Below are 27853 nucleotides of genomic sequence, written 5' to 3'. Positions count from 1 at the left end.
TAACTCCTGCAGTCCTGTGTCTGGACTTCAGGACAGTGGTCGTGGGGTGGAACCAGGGGGAGGAGCAGCTACTGCTGAGCTAGCTGCTAGTAGAGGAGAGAGAATTGTAAGGTAGCTTCCTGCCCTAATGCAAGCTCTTGGGCTGTGGAGTCTGCTGTGGGGTGGCATGCAGTGCCTAAAACCAGTGGTTCCTTGAGAGACCCCCAGCTATGACTTTGGGTGGGACTGACTTAGAATCTGACTTTTTTTTTTTTTTTCCCAATTAAGTTGGCATTCTGTTTCCATTTCTCCTGGTTCTTGGTTATTGTATCCTGCTTTAAATGATTTTTCATGGATTTTGAGCTCTTGGTTATCATTCAGTCAGTTCACTGTTACTGCGTTCCCACTCAGATGTGTGCCTGGGTTCATTGCAGGTGCTGTGTCCTTTGGTGTTTGTCTTTTAGAGACTAGATGTTATTCTGTTTAGAATGTCAACTTGCTAATTACTTAGAAGTATTTAATATCTTAAGTACTTATATTTTAAAAAGCGTTTAAATTTTTTATTTTGGGAAAGGCAGTTTATGTAAATTACAAGTTCAGAAAAACATGGTCCACGTTTGGTTTGGGTACTGTGTGCTCATTTATAGGAGACAGACCTTCCTAACTGGATTAGGTGACCTTTGCTCTTGAAGAATTTGCTGTGGTGAGGAGAAAACATAGACAGTGCAAATCTTTGAAGAAAATATAAAAACAAGTACAACCTAAATCCGCTATGCATAACTACCTGATTGCTGCAGGGCTGTTTGGTTAGTAGGTTTACACTTCCATGCTGGAACAAGTTTTGCTCTTACTTCTTTAGCTTTACACACAAGAACATTAGCAAGAAGCTTTTGAGTATGGTTGTTTGTAGACATGAGATTTTTCTCCTTAGACTTGATTTATTTTTTCTTAAAACATAAAAATGATCCATTTAACTGATTCTCATAGGGACAAGGAAAATTTAGACAGTAGTCAGCTCCATAAAGCAAAAGCAGTTAGGGGACTGAGACCCCACTCGTTTGGAGAGGCCAGGGGAGCAGAGGTGGTGATGTTCCTGTTTTTCCTCCTTCCGGGCACTGAAGAAAGAGGCTACATAAGAAAGCCCTCCTTTTGTTGATTTCAGTATACCTTAGGTTAGCAAATTATTTAAGATAAGAGCCTCAGTTTGCTCATTATAGAAAATGGATTCGATAATACCTCCTTATAGACTTGTTATGAGGACTAATTGAGATTATGGAAGTGAAAGTACTTTGAACTATGAAATAAGGTATAAGTATTAGAAATTATTAGGTATATTATTTGGGGAGGAGGAGTCCTGGACTTTTGAGGCCTTCTGGTGGGACATTGCTAGGGAGCCTTTCTGATGATTCTGGGTTATTTTAGAATCTGGACTTTCTTTAGTTGGTATCAATAAGGAAAATATTATTATTCAGTGTTTTTTGAAAGGGGTCTATATGCGGGAGATGAATCATTCTTATAAGTCTAGCGGTTATGATTCCTGGTTTTCACCCAGGTGGCCCGGGTTTGACTCCCGGTTTGGGAAGGAAGAACTTTTTGGGCTTGCCAGGTGCCAGCTATTGGTAAAGAATGCACCTGCCAATGCAGGAGACCTAAGAGACGTGGGTTTGATCCCTGGGTTGGGAAGATCCTCTGGAGGAGGAAATGGCAACCCACTCCATTATTCTTGCTCAGAGAATCCCATGGACAGAGGAGCCAGGCGGGCTACAGTCTATGCAGTTGCAAAGAGTCAGACACGACTCTTTGAGAGATTCTGAGCTATATAAGTACATCTATACTTATAAGAACAAAAGGATAGGCACTCATAATTTGCAGCTATTTAACTGTTGAACATTTAATGAATTATTATTGTGTGCCAGATTCTATGCATATGCTTCGATTCAGAAACAAAATATATAATCCTGGCCTTTCAAGAGCTCTAGGTTTGGTGGGAGGAGATAAACCCTCCAGTAGGTAATTACAGTACAGAATGATAAGTGAGTGCTATGCTAGAGATAAACCTAGGGTCCTTCAAAAAGGCTTGTTCTTACTTGATCGCTCTCACCTTCCTCTCCAAACTGTTTAAAAATTTAAGAGATCTTAGCGGGGCCTAGAGAAAGGAAGCAGTTTGCATTAAGGCCACAACCATAGCTAGTCAGAAATGAAGCTGGAACTAGAATCTGAGTTGTCATACTCACATCTTCTTCAGCTGTGTTCTTTTTTTAAGCTCTGTCAGCACTGACTTCGATTTTTCCTCCCTTGTTCTGAATTCTTACTTTCAAATTTCAAGAAGTGCCCCTCGCCCACTCCCTGTACCACCATCTTTCCAATCTTCAGTTTTGTTTTTGTTTTTTTAATTACCTTGTCTCACAGTTACTACTGAAGTAGAATTAGGAAGACCTGGGAGTCTTAAGTTTGAGTTGTTGAGGTAGATGACGTAGTTGGCGGTGGACAGGGAGGCCTGGATGGAGTGCTGCAGTCCATGGGGTTGCAAAGATTTGGACACGACTGAGCGACTGAACTGAACTGTTGAGGTAGAAGAATGTTTCTTAGCATTGATCGCACATTAGGATTATCTCCAGAGCTTTTATAAAATATGATACCTAAGATTCTGATTTTTACTCCAGTATTTGTTATTAAATATTTATATCTATGCTAAAGTACACAAAAATACTCAATGATTTTTGTATGTGTAAGCATTCATGTAAGGACTACTCACATCAAGATATATGCACTAGATCAAAACACACAACATTTTCAAAACTCCAGAAGGCTCCCTCATACTTCTTCTTATCAATTACTGGCTGCCTAAGTAATCAGTTGAACTTCCCTGGTGGCTCAGATGGTAAAGAATCTGACCGCAATGCAGGAGACCTGGGTTTGATCCCTGGGTCAGGAAGTTTCCCTAGAGAAGGAAATGGCTTCTCACCCCAGTATTCTTGCCTGGAGAATTCCATGGACAGAGAAGCTTGGTGGGCTACAGTCGGACATGACTGAGTGACTAACACACTTTCAAGTAGTCACATATTCTGACTTCTGTCATCATTGATTAGCTTTGTCTATTCTTGAGTTTCATATAAGTAGAAGTAGATAGCGTGCATTCCTTTTGGGTCTGGATTTTTTGCTCAATATCACATCTGGGTATTCATCTGTGTTGTGTTTATTCATCTAGTATGTAGTATCTCTTTGTTTGGATGTACCACAATTACTTATTCTACTAATGCAAAGCTTTTGGGACAGTTTTGGCTATATGACAAAGCTGCCATGAACATTCATAGTCTTGTATATGTTTTTTGGTAGACAGACACTCATTTCTGTTGGATATATATCTAGAAATAAGATTGCTGGGTCATATTTGCTCAGCTTTGGTAGATGCTGATGAAAGAGTTTTATGGTATACATAGGTGTCAGCATTAAAAAAAAAATATATATATATATTTTAATTTTGAAAATTGCAAATATTCACAGAACTGGAGAGGCTAATACAGTGAACCTATCTATCTCAGTCAGTTCGGTCGCTCAGTCGTGTCTGACTCTTTGCGATCCCATGGACTGCGGCACGCCAGGCCTCCCTGTCCATCACCAACTCCTGGAGTTTACTCAAATTCATGTTGATTGAGTCAGTGATGCCATCCCACCATATAAATCTATCTAGATCCAATAATTTTCAAGATTTTGCTACATTTGCTTCATTTTTTAAAAACTTTGCTGAAGAAAAGCAAATCCAAGATATCATGTCATTTACCCCTGCACACTTCCATATGCATCTTGCTTAGGTTTCTTTACATCTAGAGAGGTTCCTCTTCCCTATCTATTCCCTTTTTCAAATCATTGACTTGTAGAAATTGAGTCAGTTGTCAGACAGTAGTGATAGTTTTGAAAGCTCCCTAGACTTCTCTAATACTTAGCCAAATTGAAAACCCCTCAGATGGAGTATTACCTCAGAAGAGAGGGTGCAGAGTAGGGGGTGGAATATAAAGATTGTGTGAGTGATTGGAGTTATCATGACAGATTCGAGCATGGACATCTTATACAGTAGAAGTGGGATGTGGCAGTGGTGATGTGCCTCAAAGAAGCATGTGGGAACTGGTTACCCAGTTCCCATTTGTCTGTCCTAATTTCACTTTGTTGTGTGAATATTATTGTTCAGTAGGAACGTCAAAGATGGATTCTCTAACCTAAGAATTAGAGACTCTGACAAGAAAAAGCAGATATGATCTCTTCCTTGTTGAAGTTTTTTTCATGGGGAAATGTAGACCTGAGATTTTCTTTTTTAATTAGCTGAACAAAATTGAAGAGAAAATAGGTCATACCAGTCGAGATACATGAGGCGTAATGAAAGAAAACTGTAAGGGATTAAAAAATTAAATTTGCACACAGCATAGGGAGCAAATGTTAAAATGCTTATACTGGCCAGAGACTGGTGTGCCCTGCTGCTGCTGCTGCTGCTACTGCTAGGTCGCTTCAGTTGTGTCCAACTCTGTGTGACCCCATAGATGGCAGCCCACCAGGCTCCCCCGTCCCTGGGATTCTCCAGGCAAGAACACTGGAGTGGGTTGCCATTTCCTTCTCCAATGTGTGAAAGTGAAAAGTGAAAGTGAAGTCGCTCAGTTGTGTCCGACTCGTAGTGACCCCATGGACTGCAGCCTACCAGGCTCCTCCGTCCATGGGATTTTCTAGGCAAGAGTACTGGAGTGGGGTGCCATTGCCTTCTCCAGGTGTGCCCTAAGGGTGGCTAAAATAAAGTACAGCAGGTCATGGTTTTCTACATGAGGAATCCCTAGGGTGGTTCCTCCTAGTTTTTGCCAGGTGGTTTAGTTGCTAAGTTGTGTCTGACTCTCTGTGACCCCATGGACTGCAGCATACCAGGCTTCCCTGTCCATCACTATCTGTTGGACTTTGCTCAAACTCATGTCCATTGAGTCACTGATGCCATCCAACCATCTCATCCTCTGTTGCCCCCTTCTCCTCCAGCCCTCGGTCTTTCGTAGCATCAGAGTCTTTTACAGTGAGTCAGGTCTTTCTATCAGGTGGCCAAATTATTGGAGCTTCACCTCCAGCATCAGTCCTTCTAGTGAATATTCAGGGTTGATTTCCTTTAGGATGGACTGGTTTGATCTCCTTGCAGTCCAGGGGACCAAGAGGCTTCTCCAGCACCACAGTTCGAACAATTGTCTCAAGGACCTTCTAGCAATTAGCCATCATATTACTCCATTCTCTTCACCTACCCAGGCTGAATTGTCTAAATTATCTTATTTTAATTAACTCATCACCTGTAGGTGCTCAGTGGAATTTTTGTGGGAAAGTGATAATGTGGGTCACTGGCATGGACTGAAATGTTAAATCCAGTTCAGAAAACCCGGGGAAGGTTAGAGCATAGGGTTTGAGGTGCTGTGGGCTCAGATTATTGGAACTAGGAGGACCCTTGGGTCTTGGATTTTACCCATCCCTCCCTCTTTCTGAGGCTTTTTGTTATAGAGAGTTTCAAACTTAAACAAAAGGGAACTTCATAACAAACTCCCATGTACCCACACAGCTGCAAGAGTTATAAACTTAGGGTTGTCTTGTTTCATTTTTATAGTTTATACCCTCATCCACTTGACCCCATCCTGTATTATTTTGAAACCCCATCCTGTATTATTTTGAAGCAAATTCCAGACATCATATCATTTCATCTGTAAGCATTTTGGTGTGTATCTTTAAATAAAAGTTAACTTAAAAAAAAAAAAGTAACCTGGGAATTCTCTGGCGGTCCAATGGTTAGAACTGCGTACTCTCATTGACAAGGGCCTGGTTTCAGTCCCTGGCCCAGGAACTGAGACCCCTCCCCCCCCACAAGCTGCATGGGTGCAATCAAACAAAAAAACCAACCAAACAAACCTACAATTTTAATTTCATATCAAAAAGTTAATAAGAATTCTTTAATACCATCAGATATCTCGTCATTCAACTTTTAATTATTTCATCAATGTAATGATTCTGTTTTTTACAGTTTTAATCTGGTCTATACTTTGTGATTGATATGCCATTTAAGAATCTTTTAATCCATCCACCCACCCTATTTTTGTTTTTTTTTTAATACCAGAGTGTCTTTGTTATATGTTGCCACATAATAAAATTTAACAGCATGAAACAATATGCATTTACTATATCACAACTTCTGTGAGTTAGGAGCCTGGGCAGGGCTTAGCTGGGTCCCCTGCTTCAGGATCTCATATAGGGCTGCAGTCACCTCATCATGTGCCTGGAGAAGGGCCAGCTTCAAAGTTCTGTCAGTGGTCATTGGCAGGATTCAATTCCTTTGGGGTGTGGGACTGAGGACCTCAGTTCCTTGTTGGTTGGTGGATGGTTGTGAGCATTTTAAGTCGCTTCAGTTGTGTCTGACTCTTTGTGAGCCTATAAACTGTAGCTCACCAGGCTCCTCTGTCCAAGGGATTGTCCAAGCAAGAATACTGGAATGGGTTTGCCATTTCCTTCTCCAGGTGATCTTCCTGACCCAAGAATTAAAGCTGGGTCTCTTACATTGCAGGCAGACATTCAATTCCTTTCCACATGGGCCTTTCCAGGGTAGCAACTGGCTTCATCAGACAAGGGGTGGAGAGAGCGAGCCTGAGAGAGAGTGAGCGAAGAGCGAGAAGGAGAGAGACAGACAGGCAGCAAGAAAGAATTCAGTCCTTTGTACCTAATCTCAGAAATGACGTCTCATAACTCTTGCTGTATTCTGTTAATTAGAAGCAAGTCATTAGGTCCAGCCCACACTCAAGGGGAGGAGCCCCCATAGAACATGGATACTAGGAGGTGGAGATCACTGGGAGCCAATTTGGAAGATCACTTCCCTTCTAGAGATGAACTTAAGAGTCCAGGTCTGCTGACTTTGCCTTTTGACCATCTTATTGATGCCACTGGGGAGAAAAAGTGCCTCTAACCCCTGCATTCCACTTGCTTCTATCCATGTAAGAGCTCTGTTATACAATTTCCTTCTATGAGAGTCTGATAAATGTCATATTTATTTATGTCAGTAACCATCGGCAGTTGTTAAAAATCACAAGTAGGATAGGTTGATTGGCTCAGAGGTTGATCAAGGTAAAAAGTCATAATCAGGAAATGAACTAGTCATCAATTCTTAAGAAAATACTGTGTTTCACACTGTACCAGACTTAGGGAGCTACAGAAGGAATATGAAAGGATGAGATAGTATATACTTCTTGTGTAGAATGGACAATAAGTGCGAAAAATAAGAAATCAGCATTGAGTCAGTTCGTCCAGTACTTCTTGAGTACTTTCTGTGTACAGAGCTCTATGTTAAGTGCTATGGGGAATATTAAACTCAGAAAGACAACCTTCTCTTTCCTTAGGAGTGATATAAGATAAAGCTATAAAGGAAAGTAGACTGGAAATTGCTCAAGTAGGGAGATGAAGTGCTTTGAAAGATAGGATGGAGAGGCTTAGAATATCCAAGCCCAAAGGGCCCTTTGAGATCAAGTCTAATGTCTTTACCTTTTTGGGGACATGGAGCAATTTAGTCAGAGAAAGTTGAGAAACCTTGCGGAGATAATGGAATCATGTGGAATTAGAAAGAATATAGATTCTTCAGGTGCCAGGGACAGAGGGACTTGGGTTGGAGGTAGGTAGCCTTGGGTCATAGAACAGAGTACACCAGAACTGGGGACGTTTTCAGTCAACCTTACACTTAAACTGGCCAAAGGTAAACTCTGTAACTGCTTTGTGGACCTATCATATAACAATAACCACATGTTATAGTGTGCAAAGTACTTTCACATATGTTATTTCATTTGATACTGTCATTCTGTAGTCATGGCAGATTGTTATTTCTGTCTTAACAAATGAGGAAACTTTGAGTAAAAGTTTTTCTGAGTAAGATAATTAGAATAATTCTCTACAATGGTCCAGACCTAATAAACTGGAGAAAGACTGGGACCCAGGATCCCATTACCCTTTGTACATCCCAGTATGTATGTATGAGTGTTTTGTTTGTTTTTAATACTGAAGACATTGGCTTGAGACTTGTTGGCAGGCATGGCTTACTAAAAGAGCATGATACAGAGACACAGCCTCAACTGCAAGAAGGAGCTTGGAGGGGGTCGCGGGAGACCCTGGCAGGGAGCCCGACTTGTTTCTTCTCACTCAGGAATCCTCCCTGCCCTCTCAGATGTTGCTTGGTTACACCTCTGGCTCCACCCATCCACCTCTTTTAGTACTACTTTAAAACTCTTTAGGTTGGAACTGGGCAAATACATTTCTCAAGCTGCTTCTCCTTTTCCTGGTGTGCATAGACAGAGGAAAAGAGAAACTGAATGAACTTGGGCAGGGGATGTAAGGTTTAATCAGAATGGTAATGAGAAGAAAACTGAATTAACATTTGTAGCATGTATTTGATGCTAGGCCTATGTTCTTAGGCATTTAATGTATGTTTTCATAAAACCCTTACAACAACCACCCCCATGAAGTTTGGATATTATCATTTCTGTATCCACTTGAAAACAACTGAGATGGTGAGGTTTAGTCCCCTGACCTGATAGGAGACTGAATTATAGTGGGAACCCAGATTCCCAACTCCTAAGACGATGTGTACTCTTTCCATTATAGTGTGTTGCCTGGGAAGCAGGCAGGGTGGAGAGGGAGTATGGGAGAAAGACAAAGGGAAGTGCTCTCGGGGCTATAAAATGGAAACAGACTTCTTGTTGGGGTAGAAATAGTGACCCCCAGTTGTGCCTTGAAGTTAAAATGGCAGCAGAAAACCTTTTAAACGCAGTCCTTTTAGTAAGAAAGCCCAGTATTCTGCTCCTGACAGCACTTAGTGAGAGGATATAGAAGGGTGTTTTTATCTTCCACTGTAGTGAGGGAGATGAGATGTACATGTAAACAAAAACTTCTAGAGACTCTGGGCATTTAGGAACCAGTCCAAGGCAGGCGGTATCCTAAGCTGGGTGTGAGGGTGTGAAACTTTTGGGTGACTTGCAGCTTGTGAATGCAGCAGTGCTGCTTGGATGAGTGACCCAAGAAACAAAGCAACTCTTTAAACAGAAACAGAACAACTCTTCTTCAACCCCACATTCTCTTTAATCCATTACCTTTGCTTTCAAATAGCCAAACTTTTCAAAAAAGTTGTCTATACTCACTGCCTCACTGTACTCACTCAGCCTGCTCCAGTCTGGCTTCTGCTCTTATCATTTCAGGGCAACACCTCTTACTAAGGTCACTGATGTTCTCCATGAAGCTGAATTCAACAGATACTTTTCGTCTTTAATTTTCGTAGTGAAGATGACACTGTTGACCACCCAGTTTTTCCAGAAACAAACCCTCTCTTCTCTTGGCTCCAGTGACGTACTATCATCCTATTCTTCCTCGTACTTCTCTGTTGTTTTTGCAGGCGCATCCTCCATTCTTCAGCTATTAAATGCTCTGCTTTCCCAGGCCCTCCTCTCTCCTCATAGTGGACACTCTCCCTGGGTGATATCATCTGCCCCATTGACTTTAGTAGCCACACCTCTTACACATGACTCATAAATGCATGTCTCCAGCCTAGATCACTTCCCTGTGCTGAAGATTCATCTATTTATTGTCAGTCAGTCACTGTTCTAGACCTTGGGGATACCGTGAAGGGCTAGCAGTAGGTGATGGTAGGAGTGGGGAGGAAGAGACAAGCAATAAACAAATAGACAAAGTGTCAGATAGGGTTGAGTGTTAAGGTGAGCATAAACTAGGGTGATAGGTTAGAAGGTGAGAGCTTTAAATTGGCTGGCCAAGTCTTCACAGAGGTGGTAAAATTTAAGCTGACTCTTTAGTGACCAAAAGGAGCCAGCTGTACAAAGGGAAAAGAGAACAGTGCAGAGGCCCTAAGACGAGAATGAACAATGTGTGTGCAGGGAACAGGAAGTGAGGAGGGAACCTGGTGGGAGATGAGGTCAGAGAGGTAGGGGCCAGATCATGTAGGGTCTTGTAGGCCGTGATGAGGACTTTGGATTATATTAAGTGAAAGGGAAAGCCATTAGAGGTTAGTCTTGATCTGATTAAATTTTTAGAAATTTAATTCACCATTATTTGGTGAATGGGGACAGCCGGTAGCAGGGAGACTTAAGGAAAGGCTCTTGTAGTTGGTAGGGTGAGAGTCTAGGTGCTTGGACCAGAGTGCTTCTTAAGGAGTGTAGAGGGCAGAGGGACAGAGTCCAGAAAATCTGGAAGTAGAGTTGATGGGGCTTGCATGTGGGTTTGCATGTGGAATGTGAGGGAAAGAAGAATCCAGGATGATTCCAGGTATTTGGCCTGGACAGTTGGGTGGATGGTGTGGCTGTTAACTGAGATGGGGAAAGAGGAATGGCATTGGGGAGAGAAGAGTAGACAGTGAAGACCAACAAGAATATAAGAAGTTTTTTCACAAAAATGGCACCGAAGGTGAAGAAGGAAGCCCTGCCCCTCCCAAAGCCAAAGCCAAAGCAAAGGCTTTGAAGGCCAAGAAAGCAGTGTTGAAAGATGTCCACAACCACAAAAAATAGAAGATCCAGATGTCGCCCACCTTCCCGTGGCCCAAAACACTGCAGCTAAGGAGGCAGCCCAAATATCCTCAGAAGAGCCGCCCCTTGCAGAAACAAATTTGACCACTATGCCATCATCAGATTCCCCCCACCACCAAATCAGCCATGAAGAAAATAGAAGACAGCAACACACTAGTGTTCACTGTGGATGTCGGGGCCAACAAGCACCAAACTAAACAAGCTGTGAAGAAGCTCTAGGACACTGATGTGACTAAGGTCAACACCCTGATCAGGCCTGATGGCATTTGTTTGATTGGCTTCTGACTATGATGCTTTGGCTATTGCCAATAAAATTGGGATCATCTAAACTGAGTTCAAGACTCTTGAGAGTCCCTTGGACTGCAGGAAGATCCAGCTGGTCCATCCTAGAGGAGATCAGTCCTGGGTTTTCATTGGAAGGACTGATGCTGAAGCTGAAACTCCAGTACTTTGGCCATCTCATGCGAAGAGTTGACTTATTGGAAAAGACCCTGATGGTGGGAAGGGTTGGGGGCAGGAGGAAAAGGAGATGACAGAGGATGAGATGGCTGGATGGCATCACCGACTCGATGGGCATGAGTTTGAGTAAACTCTGGGAGCTGGTGATGGACAGGGAGGCCTGGCGTGCTGTGATTCATGGGGTCGCAAAGAGTTGGACACGACTGAGCAACTGAACTAAAACTGAGTTCAGCTGGCTAATTCCAAATATAAAAGTTTTCAGTAAATTAAAAAAAAAACTGAGACTGTGGATTTGATGTTGATTAGATGTCTGGGTAGAGATGTCAGGTAACTTGTTGGATATGCTACTGGAGTTTAGCGGGGGTCACTGATGAGGAAAGCTTTTGCAGCCATTGTGCTTCAAAAGTCCTGGGACTGGATGAGATTACCCAAAGAAATGAGGTTACAGATAAAGGGACTGGCCCTTGTCGAGTAGAGGAGGAGCCAACAAAAATGAATAACAGTGAGCCAGTGGAGTAGGAAGAAGCTCAGGAAAGTATGATATCCTGGAATTAAGGAAGAAGGTGTTTTGATGGAGAAACAGTGGTTCTTTGTGTTAATGCTATTTAGAGGGCAAAGAGATGGTCTAGAATTTGGCACCATTGAGGCCTTTGACCCTTATGAACAGTTCTGGTGTGTTGAGGATGGAAGACTGGTTGGAGTGAACTGAGAGGAGGAGAGAGGAGGAAACGAATAGTAGACAACCTTTCAAGAGAAGAGACATTGGAGCTGGAGTACCGGAGGAAGTGAGCTCGAGAGAGAGTTTCTTCTTTTTTTTTTTGGTCTTGTTTTTTAAGATGAGAAATTCTAGAATCTTGCTTCTCAAATGTGGCCTTGGATCTAATCTGTCCAGGACCTACATTGGTGAAAGTGTGAAGTTAAAAGTGTTAGTCGATCGGTTGTGTCCGACTGTTTGTGACCCCATGGACTGTAGCCTGCCAGGCTTCTCTGTCCATGAGATTCTCCAGGCAAGAATACTGGGAGTGGGTTGCTCCTTCCTTCCTCAGGGGATCTTCCCAACCCAGGGATCAAACCCAGGTCTCCTGCATTGCAGGTGAACTCTACCATCTGAGCCTCCAGGGAAGCCCACACATGGTAGCACTGTGTAGGATCTGTACATAGCTCACTTCACACATGACTCACTATTTGAGTTCACCAACACCCTTACTGGTCTACCATTTGAGATGTCCACTGATCCTATGCTTGGATGTCACAGCAGTGTCACGTTGCTGCACGAATGTCTACATACCTCATCTCAATTGCTGTACCTATAGTGGTACAGAAGTAGTCAAAGCTGTGGTTATTCCAGTGGTCATGTATGGATGTGAGAGCTGGACCATAAAGAAGGCTGAGTGCCAAAGAATCAGTGCTTTTCAACTGTGGTGTTGGAGAAAACTCTTGAGAGTCCCTTGGACTGCAAGGAGATCAAAGTTGTCAATCCTAAAGAAAATCAATCCTGAATATTTATTAGAGGGACTGATGTTGAAGCTGAAACTCCAGTACTTTGGCCACCTGATGCAAAGAGCTGACTCATTGGAAAAGACCCTGATGCTGGGAAAGATTGAAGGCAGGAGGAGAAAGGGACGACGGAGGACGGGATGATTGGATGGCATCACCGACTCAATGGACATATGTTTGAGCAAGCTCTGGGAGATGGTGATCCTTGGTGTGATGCAGTCCATGGGGTCGCAAAGAGTTGGACGTGACTGAACAATAACATCATACTGGTAACAGTTTGTGAGCCAGTGCCAAGTTTGTGGATCAAACTTCAAGTAGCTAATTTCTTGAGCATGTTTGTATGCTGGTGGACATGAATCTTTAAAGAGAGAAAACAATGATGTAAGAGGGAGTGGGGATAACTGTATATGAAGCTAAGAGGAAACTAGAGCCATAGTAGGTATGAAAGGTTGTACTCTATATAACCAGTGGAGACTCTTCATTATCACAGTAGAGGAAGCAGAATGCTGGTGTGTGGTTAGATTTGGAGTTAGGAAAATGATGGTCTGACTGTTGCTTCTTGGTTTTGATACTGTTTCAAATTTGGGGAGCCACCTTGATGTCAACTTTATTTAACGCAAGTGCCATTTCAGCAACAATACATGCATATCAGAGAAAGAACATAGTGAACTGGATACTACTGAATGTTGCCTCTTGGTGACAGGGTTATTAGCTGATGGGGGCTGGAGGTTTATCGGGAGGGGAAAAAGATGTGAATCATTTTGGGGAGTAGAAAAGTGAACCTACTAAGGAAAATGTAGCAGGATTACTGGCAGCACTGAGAGAGAATTGCTGGAAATTTGTGGTGATAAATTTAAAATCTTATCAGTGAATATGGTTATATTTTCTCTAGAGATACAGTTAGTTTATAATTTAGATGCTTTGGTGTTGGCCTGGAGAGGTTGTTAGTTTGGTTTAACAAGGGCTGAAGTTTCACTAGTTGAATATGAAGAAGGAAATGCAAAGGACTAACTGTGAGGGAAGTGAGGACACAACGGGGAGGGATGTAATTCTGTTAAGTTACTTAACCTTATATTATATCCTATCTGTTTACTACTGATAATAGTATCTGTCTCACAGAGTTGTTGTGAGGATTAAGTTAGTTCACATAAATGGCCCCGAACAGGGCCTGTACATCACACGTGCGCTGGGACGTCACACGGGCGCTGGTGCATCATGTGATGTGCCCTGTTACTGTTGATTCTGAACCACAGGACCAGCCTCCTTTCTGATCTCTTGGCACCATCTTTACCTCCTTCCATCTGTTGTTCATACTGAAGTCAAAGTGATCTTCTTGAAATGTGTACATTTCAATGTAAAAAGTTATCTCTTTTTAACACTTAGATGACTTAAACTATTTGGATATAGACGCAAATCCATGATTTGGGCTCCAGGGGCCTACACGGTATGACTCTCTCCAAATGTCTCCTGCCTCGTCACATCTCTTGTATTTAATGTTTCTCCCTTCTTTGGTTACATAGATTTACTTTAGTTCTGCCAGCTCACTCTTCTACTTGGAACGTTCTCACCCTGGTTGGAGCTTTTGTAGACCTACGCCAGTGGGTCACTTTCTATTAATGGTATTTCATGTACTTTGTATTTTATATGATTCTTTAATCCTCTCCCACATGGTCTAGCAGTTAGGATTCCTGGTTTTCACCCAGGCGGCCCAGGTTTGACTCCCAGTGTGGAAAGGAAGAACTTTCTGGGCTTCCCAGGTGGCGCTAGTGGTAAAGAATCTGCCTGTCATGGCAGGAGTCATAAGAGACGCGAGTTTGATCCCTGGGTTGGGAAGATCTTCTGGAGGAGGGCATGGAAACCCATTCCAGTGTTTTTGCCTGAAGAATCCCATGGACAGAGGAGCCTGGCGAGCTACAATCCATGGGGTTGCAAAGAGCAGTCAGTACTTAGAAAAGTATCATATTAAACAGTAAATGCCTTGAAGACAATCTGTTTCTACTCACTGTTTTATTCCCAGTGCTTGCCCCAGAGCCTAATGCACTGTCAGTCAATGTTTGAATGAATGAATGGACAAACTACCCATCAACCTCATGAAGGTTTGTGACGTTTGGACTGGATCAGGACTGGCTTTTCTTTGGGTGAGATCTGAGAGCTGATTGCTTAGAGAGGTATAATGGAGAGGAGAAAGCATATTTTGGGACAGAAATAGCTAGGTGAGACTCCACTTACCAGTTACCACTTATTAGCTCCATGACTTTGAACCTTTAATTTCCTCTCATTTATGAGATAAGCATGATGGTATTTTCCTGATAGGGTTACTGTGAAGATTAGGTTATAAAAGCACTTCGGTTCCTTTCTCCTTAGGGGTAATTTCTGTGACTTGCTGTTTTTAACTACATTCACCATTGTTGTTTAGTTGCTCAGTCACGTCCAACTCTTTGTGACTCCATGGACTGTAGTCCGTCAGGCTCCTTCAGTCCATGGAGTTTCTCAGGCAAAAATGCTGGTGAGGGTTGCCATTTACTTCTCCAGGGGATCTTCCTGACCCAGGGATCAAACCCGCATCTCCTGCATTGGCAGGCAGGTTCTTTACCACTGAGCCACCAAGGAAGCCCATTTGCCATTACTTGATACAATCCTTACGGCTCCTTGATACCCTAATGATAGACTTCTAGAGGTTAAAGGCAGCCAACATGTTCTTCTGAAGCAGCCAACTTTGTTAAAGCAGGTGACTAACCAACAATTTCAGGCATGTGGTTCAGTTGCTAAACCCCACAAACATGGGCTAATTGCAAAGAGACCTAGTCTCAATTATAACCTACTAGTTAGGAAGGGCAGCAGAAGAGCCAGGTGGCATCCTTGAGGGCCTGCATTTAAATAGAAGTGCTAATCGCAAGCTAGTCTTATCAGTTGTTTGTTAGTAGTAAGTTCTTAAGAGCCTAAGCCCTTTCTTTTCAATTCCGGTCTGTATTTTTGACTCTTTGTTGGGCACGGCTTCTTTAGTGAAGTGAAGAAAAACCCTGTAGCTCAGAGGTAGGATTACTAGATACCAGTCCTGTCTGTTTCCTAAAAGGTTTCCTAAAAGGGTCACACGGCTCTCAGTCTGTTTGCTCATCTGTCATATGGAGGATAAGAGAGTATCTTCTCATTTTAAGAGTTTCAGGAGTAATAAGTTATCCTGGGAGGAGCACAAAAGGAAAGACATTATTCTAGCAGAGATAATTCGAGCAGACATTATCCTCCATCAGAGATAAGTGTTGAAATCTCTGTTATTAACACAATTTAAGAATTAATCATGGCACTTGAGAACAGAGCACTTGCACTGGATTCTGTTCCCTGCAGCAGGTGGGCTAGGTGGAGCAGAGAGGCAGTAGAAGGCAGGACTTATGGAAACTGACAAGTCTTGCAGCTGAACTCCAATGATGACCTAAGCGTGGGATGCTGGCCACTGGGGGCACGAGGTTGGCTGTCACCAAGTTGCTCTCTTCAGCTCCAGACCGCCGTTTGATTGATCCCACCCTATCCTGCGAGTAGCCTGTTTCCTAGGTTGGATTTTTGTTGAAGAGACCTCATAGGGCAGAGAAAGGTTAAAATCCCTCCTGACTTTTTTCACAAATAATCCTGAGAATGCCACCTCAGCAGTTATAGGGGAAAACATGACTATCTCCTGGATTCTTAGTACACACAGTGGAGCATTAGATTTGATTCTTAGGACTTTGAGTAGTATGGTTGTCTCAGGTTTACATTTTTTCCCCTGCCTTCTCATTTTCCACCTTTATACTTTCTTCTTTGCTTATGTTTGAAAGGCCACAATAGGTTAATTAGTAGATGGGGGTAAACCTGGTCCAAAAGAATTGCAGGTAATGGTTTCTCTGTGATCTCTAGTCATTCTGGTTCTCTCTGATACCTGTTTTTCTGATAATAGAAAGTAATCACCACATATACTTAGGTGCAAGGCCTGAAGGTGATTTTTCTAGAGACTGTGGATGACCCAGTTATTTCAGTTTGAATAATGTCTGTTGATCTACAAGTTTCATTGACTCTTTTCTGTGTAATCTCCATTCTCTTCTTAAACCCACTCATTCAGAGAACTTTAAAATTTCAGATCCTGCATTTCTGTTCTGAAATTTCAACACCCCCCCCACCCCCGCCCCCAATTTCTCTGCTTTTAATAGCTGGTAACAATAGCTGCTTTAATATCCTGATATTCCAACGTCTGGGGAATCTTAGTGTTGCCCTCTGTTGATTTTTTTTTTCTCTTGCAAATGGGTTTACGTCTTTTAGTTCTTCATGTGATTTAGGATTGTGTCCTTGACATGGATGCATGTGAATGTTATGGTATAGAGACTGGTTTCCACTGATGTGTGTATTTTAGCAGGCAGTTAACTTGGTCAGACTTAAATTGCACATTCTTTCTCATGTGTGGTGGGTGGCAGTTCCAATCTCAGTCCGGTTCTTTTGTCCTTAGCTGAGGTCCTTGGATTCTGCCCCGTGAAGTTGTGGTTCAGGGGTCAGCTGGAGACTGGGCAGAGCATCAGGCAGAACCTGGGCTCTCATCTCTGGCTGTCTCTCATTGTCTGTGGCTGCCCTGGTCTCTCTGTCCTCCGGTTCCAGTGGACAGAAAGCCTTGGGTTTGATTTTTAATTGGAACTTCAGCTGGACAACCCTGAAGTCAAAGCTCCAAAAATGGGGAATTCATGCCCTGCCAGTCCTTTCTTCCAGTTTTCAACTCTCTAAATTCTGCTGTTAGCCATTATGCACTTCAGATAGTTGTTTCTTTTTATATTTTGTTCAGAGCGTTTGGTTGTTTGTCTATGACAGGAATGTACTAGAAGCAGAACTCCCCACTAGCATTTTTATCCATTATCAAAGTGTTTTGGGAACAAAAGTAATACACATTTAAGAGAGTTTTGTTGTTGTTACATGAATTAACTCTTGTATTATAGGTTAGCAACATTCCAAATGGTGGTGTTTCTACTACTGGTCCTTCAGTCTCTTCAGTCTTCTGATGGCTGACTTTACTGTGACAGCAGAAATAGTGTTGTAGGTCCAACCACCACAGCTGCCAGCTACATTTTCATGCAGAAAGCATAGTCCAAGTTGCCCATAAGCCGTCTCTTCATCTTGGTTTTGCCACAGAAGGAGCAAGCGTACTTGCTGTGCTGGCTGATTTCAACTTTCTTCACCGCTTTCCTGATGAAGTTATTAGTACTATAATGGGTCTTGTATTTACCCACGATTCTGACCTTGGTGCCTTTAGTCATATCACTGCAACCTCGGTCTGAGCCCAAAGAGTAAGAGAACTTTTACGTTCAGCAATCAAATGAGGATGGACTGATGCATTTCTTTTCTGTGGCTTGTTAATTATCTCAGGTGGACTCAATGTGTTCACTTCAGCCAGCTTTGCTACCTTGGGCCAGTTTCTTCTCCTTTGCCGGGACTCCTTTTCTTCTCTGGAAGATGAGGCAGTTGGACTCCCTGTGATCTGTAAGGGTCCTTTTATCTCTTTTCCTAGACAGACAGCACATACAGGCAGAACCAGCACCATTACCACCAACAGTAACAGCACAGCCCCAGAAGAGATGCCTCAGGGAAGTGACGTGGCGAGATCTGTCAGGGTGGAAAGGCTCTGAAGAGGCAGCGCTGAAGAGTTTGAGGATGTTTACAGTTATCCTTTGTTTCTGGGGACAGAGGACCAGTGCTCCGAGGATGCAAGAAGTAAGTGACATTCAGGAGCAAAGGAAAGAAATCATTTGCCCTTAGTGTGGACTTCCTGGTGGCTCAGACGGTAAAGCGTCTGTCTACAATGCGGGAGACCTGGGTTCGATCCCTGGCTTGGGAAGATCCCCTGGAGGAGGAAATGGCAGTCCACTCCAGTACTCTTGCCTCGAAAATCCCATGGACAGAGAAGCCTGGTAGGCTACAGTCCATGGGGTTGCAAAGAGTCGGACATGACTGAGCGACTTCACTAGAAATAAGGAGAGACTTTGTGTCAGTGGAAAACAAATGAGGATCATCTGGAGTTCCTGTTTGTTTGATTTTTGGCAGGGTGTTCTATCCTGTTTTGAAGAGACGGGCTCCTGGGCTTTGTTAATAGGCCAGCAGATTTGGCTGGAGGTGGGGCAGCAGCTTTCAGTAGAGGCGCTGCTGTCTCTGTTAGGGCTGCAGAGACCGTGGTGGTGACAGACCAGATTTATGTGGCCATTTCTTGGAGTTTAGAATGTTTATGTAGGAAAGGTTCTAGGCTATGCAAAGGAAAAGATGTGTGTGTGTGTAAAAGGTGGGTGGAGAGGGGCAGGACAGAAGGTCTGTGGGCCAGTCCTGCTGTTTGAAAAGCAACCACACTTAATCTGCTTAGACTGATTCTTTTTTTGAAGCATGCCCACCCAGGCCATCCCTCAGGTGCTGCCGTTAGTACAGGTCCTTTTTCTACTTCTTTTCTAGCTGTGTTCATTGCTTATCAATAATTTTCTCTTAGGTCTTATTGGCTTGAGGCTTCAAACCCTCATCTTTTTAAAGGCCATTTGGGAAAAGCTATCATTTTATTACTTCTCCATCTTTATTCTAGCCTTTCTCCTTGGGAGGATGGAGGTACAGGCAGATTCTGTATATGTGAATGTGTTATGGGGTTGGTAGTGAAGGTGTGGAAATTGGATTAAAGGGGACCAAGCAACCTTGCAGGGAGGTCACAGGGTGGTCTCTGGTGTATGCAAGGGAGGGATGGGCAGCTGTGATGAAAGGGGGTGCCGTGGGTGCAGGACCAGGCACGGAAACCTCTAAGCTTGCCACTAGCTTAGAAGCCATCTTTCTATTCTTCCTTAAGACCGGGATAGACAGATGTTAAACCCAGATCTGCCACCTTCATTTACTCTTCTCCAGTGTTGGGGTAAGATTCAGTGGGTTAGGAGGCTTTTCAACTCTCTTGTAGAAGGTTTTTTACAAAATGGGGTAAAGTTTGCAGACAGAGAGGCTCTATTTTTTAAATTTTGTTTTATTTTCTATTTGGCTGCTCTGAGTCTCTGTTGCTGCACGGACTTTCTCTAGTTGTGAGTGGGGGCTGCTCTCCGGTTTTGGTGCACAGCCTTCTCACTACAGTGGCTTCTCTTTGTGGAGTGTGGGCTCCAGGACACATGGGTTCAGTAGTTCAGTGGGCAGGCTCAGTAGTTGCTGCGTATGGGCTTACTGGCCCTGAGGCATGTGGGATCTTCCCAGACCAGGGATCAAACCCGTGTCCCCCGCATTGGCAGGCAGATTCTTAACCACTGGACCACCAGAAAAGTTCAGGAGGCTCTGTTTTTGTTCTAATTGATATTGGCTGGTTCAGGGCTGTTTTGAGAACCAAGTCTAGAAGGTACCCCAGTGAGAGTTAGCATGGTGACATGACTTTTGTAGTTGGACAGTCTTGGATTTAAAGTCTCTGTCACTCACAGCTAAGATGTTGGACAAGTCACTTGTCTTGTTGAAATTTAGATTCTTTGTCTATAAGGGGGTAACATTATTGTGTTATTGTCTGGTATAAAACATAAAACATATTGTCCAGGGTGTGGTGGATACTCCACAGATGTTTGGGTTTTTTCCCTTGCCCGTATTCCAGAACATCTTATTTTCAGTGGAATCCCAGCTTCAGCCCTAAGCAATTGTGTGACTCACCCTTTCCAAGCTTTAGTTTCCTTCCTTAAAATGAGGGCATTTAACTAGATTTCTGAGATCCCTTCTGGAGGTAAACTGTCATGAATGTTTAGACCATTGGGGAATGTATAGGTCTGTTAATTTCAGGAATGACAGTGTAGTCTTGGGACCATGCCATCCGATAGGAAAGGGGAAGTTTTCAGAGCCAGATGCCCCCTCTTCCCTGAGGAGGGAGACAGGCTCAGCCCAATCTTGTACAATTCACATTTTACCTATCTCTACCCTTCTATTTATATTCTCTCCAGGTCAAGAGGCAGCTGCCATTGCAAGATAGTGAGTGACTGTTTCCACGACAGCAAGCATCAGGGGAGCAGCCAGAAGCATTGACGGGAAACTTCAATCACCTAAATGGTAAGTGTGATACACGTGCGCACAGCCACACTGGGGGAGGGAGTGGTTTCTGAAGTCTCTACAATTTTTCCACCATTGCAAGAGAGGGAGGTATTTATCGATGATCTGTTCTGAACCAAGTACTGTGCCAAGCACCTCACATGTTTTCTCATTCAGTCTACCAGCCAATCTTCAGAAATAGGCCTAGCTACCATTTACTGAACACTTACTATATGCCAGACATTATCTCCCTTAGTATTTACACCAACCCTGTGAGGTAAGTGTTGTTATTTTCACCACAAAGAAATGAGCTTTGATGGGTTAAATAACTTCTCTAAGTTCATACAAGTAGCAGATGGCAGAACTAGATTTTAAACCTGGTTATTTTCATTTCATTAAGATGTTTCTTTTTTGAGCACGTCACTTTTTGGTTGAGGGTGACTGACAGTTACTTTTCCTAGCCCTTTCTGGATTCTATATGCCAGTGTTTTATTGGTGGTGTTGAATAAGGAAGTGGAGGATACTAACGAAACAGAAGACTCTTGAGCAGAGTGGCCAGAGGACCTCGTGGTCTTGGTCCTTAGTTGGTGGCTGTAGACTAGTTAGAGTAGGGTTCTCGGGAAGGTGGGGCAATGGGGCAACCAGAGAGTGAGTCTGGGAAATGGGTTCTATGCATAGGAGTGACTGGACACAGGAAAGGAATCTTAGTGAGATTTCTCAATCTCACGGGAGCTCCTGGAAGCAGGCACAGTTAGGAACAGGACAGGCTCTTCTTGAGAGAGTGGGGAATTTCAAGGCAAATCTTGACCTGTTAATTGGTTCAGGATTCTTGCTCTATTCCTTTCCCTGGAGCATTTTTCCTACCTCAGGGAACTGGGTAGGTAATGAAATTCATTTTTGGTTGGGTGGAATGGCAGTCAGTATTCATTTGTTCATTGATCTTTCTGAGGGTACTTTAGTCTTTTTATTGGAGCACCCCCCTTTTTTTAAATATACTTGGTGAATTTGGGAGGGGGGAGTAATCATTTTCATCAACAAAATTTACTACACGTACCTCTCATACATATTTTGCCATATACTGTGCTTATGTGCTGAGGGTACCACTTACCACATGCTTAGCATAGTTCTTAGAGCTAAGTATTCAGCATTGAACAAAACAGAAAAAAATTCTTGTTCTCAGGGAATATACTCTAATGGGTCAAAACATTAAAAAAGTGAGTAGTTAGATATAGTAAATAAGTAACACCTATATGTGATAGGTGCGCAGAAGAACAAAAGCGGGGTAAAGTGGTAATTGGAACTGATGAGGAGCTGAGAGACTGTTACTTTATGTCAGGTCATCTGGAAAGGTCTCTGATGAGGTGATACTTTAAGCCAAGATCTGAAAGATGTGAGAAACACACCCAAGGAGTCACCTGGGAGAAGAGCATTCCAGGCAGAGGGAACAGCAGATCTAGAAGCCCTGAGACACAAGCGTGACTGTTGCTGTCCCAGGACCAGCAGGGCTGCCCGTGTGCTGGAGAGGAGCAGCGGGGGAAGCGCAGAGGGGACCGGAGCGGAGCAGAGCCGGCCGCAGCTCACCGAGGGCCCGAGAGCTGGGGTAGGGCCTCCGGAGCGCGTTTTATTGTGAGATAGCCACTGAGGAGTGGACGACAGAAGAGAGACATGATTTGACTGGTTTTGTTTTGTTTTTCTTTTTAATAAATACTTATCTGGCTGTGCCGGGTCTTAGTCGCAGCACTCAGGGTCTTTTTAATTGTGAATGTGGGATCTTCAGTGGCGGCATGGGAGCTCTAGTTCCCTGATCAGGGATCAAACCTGGGCCCTCTGCATTGGGAGCACAGAATCTCAGCCACTGGACAACCATGGAAGTCCTGACTTATGTTTTAAAAGGCTTACTCTGTTTGCTGTTGGGGAGTAGACTGTGGAGGATGGGGAAAATGGTCAATGGCGGAAGCAAGGAGACCAGGTAGGAAGCTTTTGCCTCTGTCAGTAGTCGGGACAGGGACGAAGGTGGCAGTGCTGCATAGCCCTAGAAAGGAATGGATTCTGGACATAGAGTTTGAAGGCAGAGTCAAATTCTGATTGTCCCTGTAGAGATGTTTGATTTATCTGGAGTTAACCTCTAGGTCACATGGGCTTGAGGGTATCATTGGAAACTTGACAGTGATCCTGGGAGAATTTTAAAGCAGATTAAGCAAAGGATAAGAACACAGGGATGACCCTGCAAGTCACTAGCTCATACAAACTGGTCATTTTTTTTTTCCTTGGGTTTTGCCATGATTTTATGTAAATTGTAAAATCAGTACAAGTTACTGAAATATTGAGGGGGGGCGGGAATCACACCATCCAGGGATAATTAACCATATATTTAGCACTTTGATGTATATCAGGGCAGTTCATTTTCATTTTTTGAAAAGGCTCCTAGGCTGGAGTGGGGGTTCAGAAATATACTAAAAAAGTAATATGTCTTAAGTGCTAAAATTAGGTATTTACCATTTTCTCATGTGACCCCAAGACAGAATTTGGGGCCGGCTTGCATGTAGGTGATGTGCAAGTACTGGTTAATAGATTGATGTTTATCTAGAGGGGTTGTTTTTAATGGCATTCTGGAGGGCTTTTCTTGGTTATATTTTATTTAACAATTTGAAAATCAATTTGGATGAAGATACAGAAAAGACATACTTGTTAGATAAACAGTGAATGCTTGTAAATTGGAAGGTGTAGAAAATATTTAGACAGTTGAAACTATTGATCGAAACTAACTTTCAAGTTGAAATGGGGAAAAAAAAAAAGGTAAACAATGTAAGTGTAAGATGGATCAGGTCACCCAGAAATATTAAATGGAAAACTCCGGAAATAAATGGGGGCTATCCTGATGGCTCAGCGGGTAAGGAATCTGCCTGCAGTGCAGGAGACACCAGGGAAGCAGGTTTGATCCCTGGGTCAGGAAGATCCTCTGAAGGAGGTAATGGCAACCCATTCCAGTATTCTTGCCTGAAAAATTCCATAGACAGAGAGCCTGGCAGGCTATAGTTCAAAGGGTCACGAAAAGTTGGACACGACTAAGAACACATACACAGAAATAAAGAATTTATAACTTGGAGTTGCTTGCTGTTCTGGGTAATGTGAATGAATTCTTGACCCAGCCTTTATCCAGTTGACTTCTGAACAGTGCAGGTTTGAACTGTGTGGGTCCATTTTTATGTGGATGCTTTTCAGTAGCAAATGCTACAGTACAGCATGGTCTGCAGTTGGTTGAATCCATAGACACAGAACCCGGGATGCAGAGGAATTGAATCTATGGAGGGCCAAGTGTAAGTTACACACAGATTTTTGAGTGCTTAGAAGGTCGTTGCCCCTAACCCATGTTGTTCCAGGGTCAAGTGTACAGGAAAAAACATCGTACATACAGGGTTTGGAACTGTGTGTGGTTTCAGGCATCCACCAGGGGTCTTGAAACATATCACTTGTGCATAAGAGGGGGATTTTGTATCTACAAGTTTTAGGGCTGTGCACTTTTGTTGGAGGAGGGTCTGTCTGAACAGACTTGAGAAAACTACAGTGAGAGATGATCAACCATCAGAATGGGGCAGGGAAGGCTTGAAAGAAAGAGGAAAAGGGAAAGGGGGGAATTCTAAATGTACCCCTGAAACATTACCGCTTCAGCCTCTGCACTTGCTGTGAAATTTCAAGGGCTTCTGTGTTGCGCGAGCCGTACCAGTGTACCTGCTCCGCTGCTCCCTTGTGGCTGTCGTGTCAGTACTGCTGAGTTACTTAACGTCCCCCAAATGCAGCACTGTTTTACTTGCCCGCCCTCCCTTCCTCCCTCTCTGTAAATGATTACTTTATACCATTTATGTACCGCTGTTCAAACTCCTGGAAAGACAGCAGTAAAAAAGAGGTACTGGGGGGGAAAAAAAACCATGTTCCTGACCTCGTAGATTGTACAATCTAGTAAAGAGACAGTAAGTAAGTTCACAAAGAATTAAGTGGTAAAACGTGCTGAGAAGAAACAAGTAGAGTATCTTGCCTTAGAGCTGTCTGAAGATGAAATGAGTTGCCTTGGGAGGAAATGAGTATCCTTCCTGTCATTAGAATTGTTTGAATAGGAGCTGAATAACTACTTGCTAGATAATTTCTTCATTGAGTGGGAGGTTGGATCAGATGATCTCTAAATCCTATCCGACCCAGAGAACCTGTATATGCTAGTTGGGCTCCCAACCCCAAGGTTTGCATATCTAAAATACATGAATTTATGATTCTGGGAAAAATCATTTAAGTTCAGTAATTAAATAGAAACACTCAAGAAGTAATGGTGAGATGTGGACAGCTGAAGGTTTTAAGACAGGTAACTAGGAATTGTCAGGAGGAAGCTGCTTTAAAATAGTTCTCTCATTTTCCTTTAGATCAGGGACTTGCAAACTGGTCCACAGGCCCACTGCCTATGTTTGAAAATAAAGTTTAGTTGAAACACAGATGCGTCATTTGCTTATGTATTGTGTATGGCTGCTTCACGCTGTGATGACAGGGTTGAGTAGTTGGACAGAGACCTTGGGCCTTACAAAGCCTAAAATACTCGCTCTCAAGCTAAGTCATATACTTATATGGATACCATCAAACTTGAAAGAAAAAATTTGCAGATCCTCTACTTTAAATGACTCTTGGAAACAGGAAGTGAATCATGGCAGCTGTGTTGGGGGAAAGGGCAGGCCACATTTGACTATGTACTATTTCAGACCTGGCCCACCAGGACAGGAAAAAGAGCCAGCCTCCAGAATGCTAGATAGGGCCACTTGGAACTGGGTTCAAAACCTTTGGCAGAAAGGGGCTCATGAGCGACACTTGGTGGGGCATCTTGCTAGTATGAGCGGGAGCTGAGGGAGACACCGGTGGGGAGGGGGAAGTTGGCATTAAAGAATAGTCTCCCTGTCCCGTTCCTCACTTTCCCATGATTTCTGAGGCTTAATATACATAATTTCCTTCCCAGACCACACCCTTGGGCACAATTAATTGCTTCTTCTAAGCTCCCAGCACATTTATCAGGTGGTGAAATGTGTTAAGTGAAAAAAAAACAGGAAAAGAGAACAAGGAGCAGAAGAGTGGGTGCTATGTTTTGTGAGATGGTCAGGGAGGCCTCTTCATTCTTGTTTTATAGTTAGGTCTAGCTTTCTGGCTCCTTAAAGGCAGGGGTTGAGTTTTAACCATCTCTCTCTAGCACTTGGCTGGATAGTGGGTGCATCATGGATGTTCCATAGATGTCTACAAAATAAGTGAGTTTTAACTGGAGACACATACTTGATGGGGAATGCAGTAAGGCTGGAAGGAAAGGCGTCTGTCTCTTCCCTTTGCGGATGTTCCCGGAGGAGCAGAGCATCTCTTTCTCTGGCTGTGCATGGGGCCGGAAGGTCAGAGATGAGCGCCACTAACCCCATTTTCAGTCCATCTCCTTGTTTTCCCAGGGTGGAGGGCTGATGTTAGAGAGTCGCTCTTTTTAGGAGGATTCTGCCTAGAGAAATTTACCTTAGGTATGCATAGGACTTTTCAAAGAGCTTTTGCTGACCTTAACTTTTGCTGTGAAGTAGGTGGGGTTGATAAGGCATGGGGAAAGCTCAAATGAGTCGGCCAAACAGGTTAGCATTCTTAAAGGAATATGGTCTTTGGAACTTGGGTTCACCATCTAGCTGTCCTGCTTACTAACTGTGTGACCTTGGGCAAGTGTGAGGGTCCCTATTCCAAAAGGTTATTGCGAAGCTGAGTAGTTAGTGTTAGCTGCTCAGCTGTGTCCAACTCTTTGCAACCCCATAGACTGTAGCGGGCCAGTCTCCTCTGTCCATGGAATTCTTCAGGCAAGAATACTGGAGTGGGTTGCCATTCCCTTCTCCAGGGTATCTTCCAGACCCAGGGATTGACCTGGGGTCTCCAGCATTGCACGAAGATTCTTTACCGTCTGAGCCACAAGTAATAGTAATAGCTACTATTTGTTGTACTTGTGTGGGAGGCATTCTGCTAAGTGCATTCCATGCCAGGGGATTACCATATTGTCTTTGGATGGATGAAAAAACATCAGAGAACTAATTTATTCACGTAGATATGTGAGGGATTCCTACAGAAAGCCTGTATAGTAACTACTTGATAGAGTGTCTGTAGTATAGTCGTGCTCAGTTTGGGATTGTCCTGTATTTGTTTCCTTTATACCTGTTACTGGTCTGTATGTAATCAGAACTCCTCACTTTGTAAAAGTGCTGAAGAATTTGTAGGGAAGTGATTTAATCTGATGCGAAGAGTTCTGGGTAGAGTCAGGAGATTAAAGTCCTTGATTTTGCTAAGTTGCTGGAGAGATCCTGAGTCTCTGTTCTTTCATTCTTAAAATTAGAGGATTAGGCCAAACAGGCAGTTTTACTTTAAATAAAAGCAGTAGAACTCTTTCGTTACAGTCATATGGGGGAAGCCCAATATGTTAGGACCTTCCGTGATAGCTCAGTTGGTAAAGAGGAGTCTTACCAACTCCCATCATTGCAGGAGTCCTGCAATGCAGGAGAGCCCAGTTTGATTCCTGGGTCTGGAAGATCTGCTGGAGAAGGGATAGGCTACCCACTCCAGTATTCATGGGCTTCCCTGGTGGCTCAGCTGGTAAAGAATCCGCCTGCAATGTGGGAGACCTGGGTTCAATCCCTGGGTTGGGGAGGTCCCCTGGAGAAGAAGAACGCTACCCACTCCAGTATTCTGGCCTGGAGACTTCCATGGACTATATATAGTCTATGGGGTCGCAAAGAGTCGGGCACAACTGAGCGACTTTCACTTTCAATATGTTAAGAAACTAAAATCAGCTTCTTTGGTTGACAGAGAAAGGGGCCCTGACAGCCTGTTTAGACCTTTGCCCCTCTCTTATCCCCGAGGTGGACCCCGGGGTAGGAGTTGCCGAGTCCAGTTTGAAAGTCAGTGGATTGAATGATATTTTAACTGGTATATTTTGGCTCTGAAATCACTTGCTAAGGAGAGGAAGAAGATCCAAAAATATTTTTTGCTTCAACACTTTCTCCAGTAGTGAGAGTCTGCGTGAATGGTGTGGTTTTCTGGTATTTATGTCGTATTTCCGAGGCATAGCCCTGAAAGCCAGATGGGTCGTTGTCCAACAGGGAGAGGCACTGTGCCAGTCTTAGGGCTTGGGAGGAGACCTTTCAGAGGATCACCACAGCGCATGTCTGCGCTGGCTGCATCTGTTCTTGTCCGTTGTTTTCTGCATTGTAATTCATGAGTAACTGGCTCCTTGACATCATTTATTATTATTATTATTATTTTCTGTTAATGGTTAGTGCCAAAGGATTGAT

The 27853-nt window shown here is 43.4% G+C and overlaps 1 protein-coding gene and 1 pseudogene across 11 annotated transcripts in view; one reads left to right on the top strand and one right to left on the bottom strand.

Moving 5' to 3' along the window:
- Positions 1–27853, top strand: part of LUZP1 (leucine zipper protein 1) — a 104408-nt gene that overhangs the window by 55926 nt on the left and 20629 nt on the right. For 5 of the 11 annotated variants that reach the window (XM_043445549.1, XM_043445548.1, XM_043445547.1 and 2 more), the window contains 2 exons: positions 18019–18221; positions 20438–20543. The gene's annotated coding sequence lies outside the window, so the exon portion shown is untranslated. Of the gene's footprint in view, positions 1–18018; positions 18222–20437; positions 20544–21858; positions 22123–27853 lie in introns of all 11 variants that reach the window. The other 6 variants (XM_043445544.1, XM_043445543.1, XM_043445539.1 and 3 more) reach the window with 4 other exon arrangements.
- LOC122426549 lies at positions 17481–17767 on the bottom strand (annotated as a pseudogene).

Source organism: Cervus canadensis, chromosome 24 (assembly GCF_019320065.1).
Source record: "Cervus canadensis isolate Bull #8, Minnesota chromosome 24, ASM1932006v1, whole genome shotgun sequence".
Classification (NCBI taxonomy): Eukaryota; Metazoa; Chordata; class Mammalia; order Artiodactyla; family Cervidae; genus Cervus; species Cervus canadensis.
This window is presented reverse-complemented; position numbering and strand designations above follow the sequence as displayed.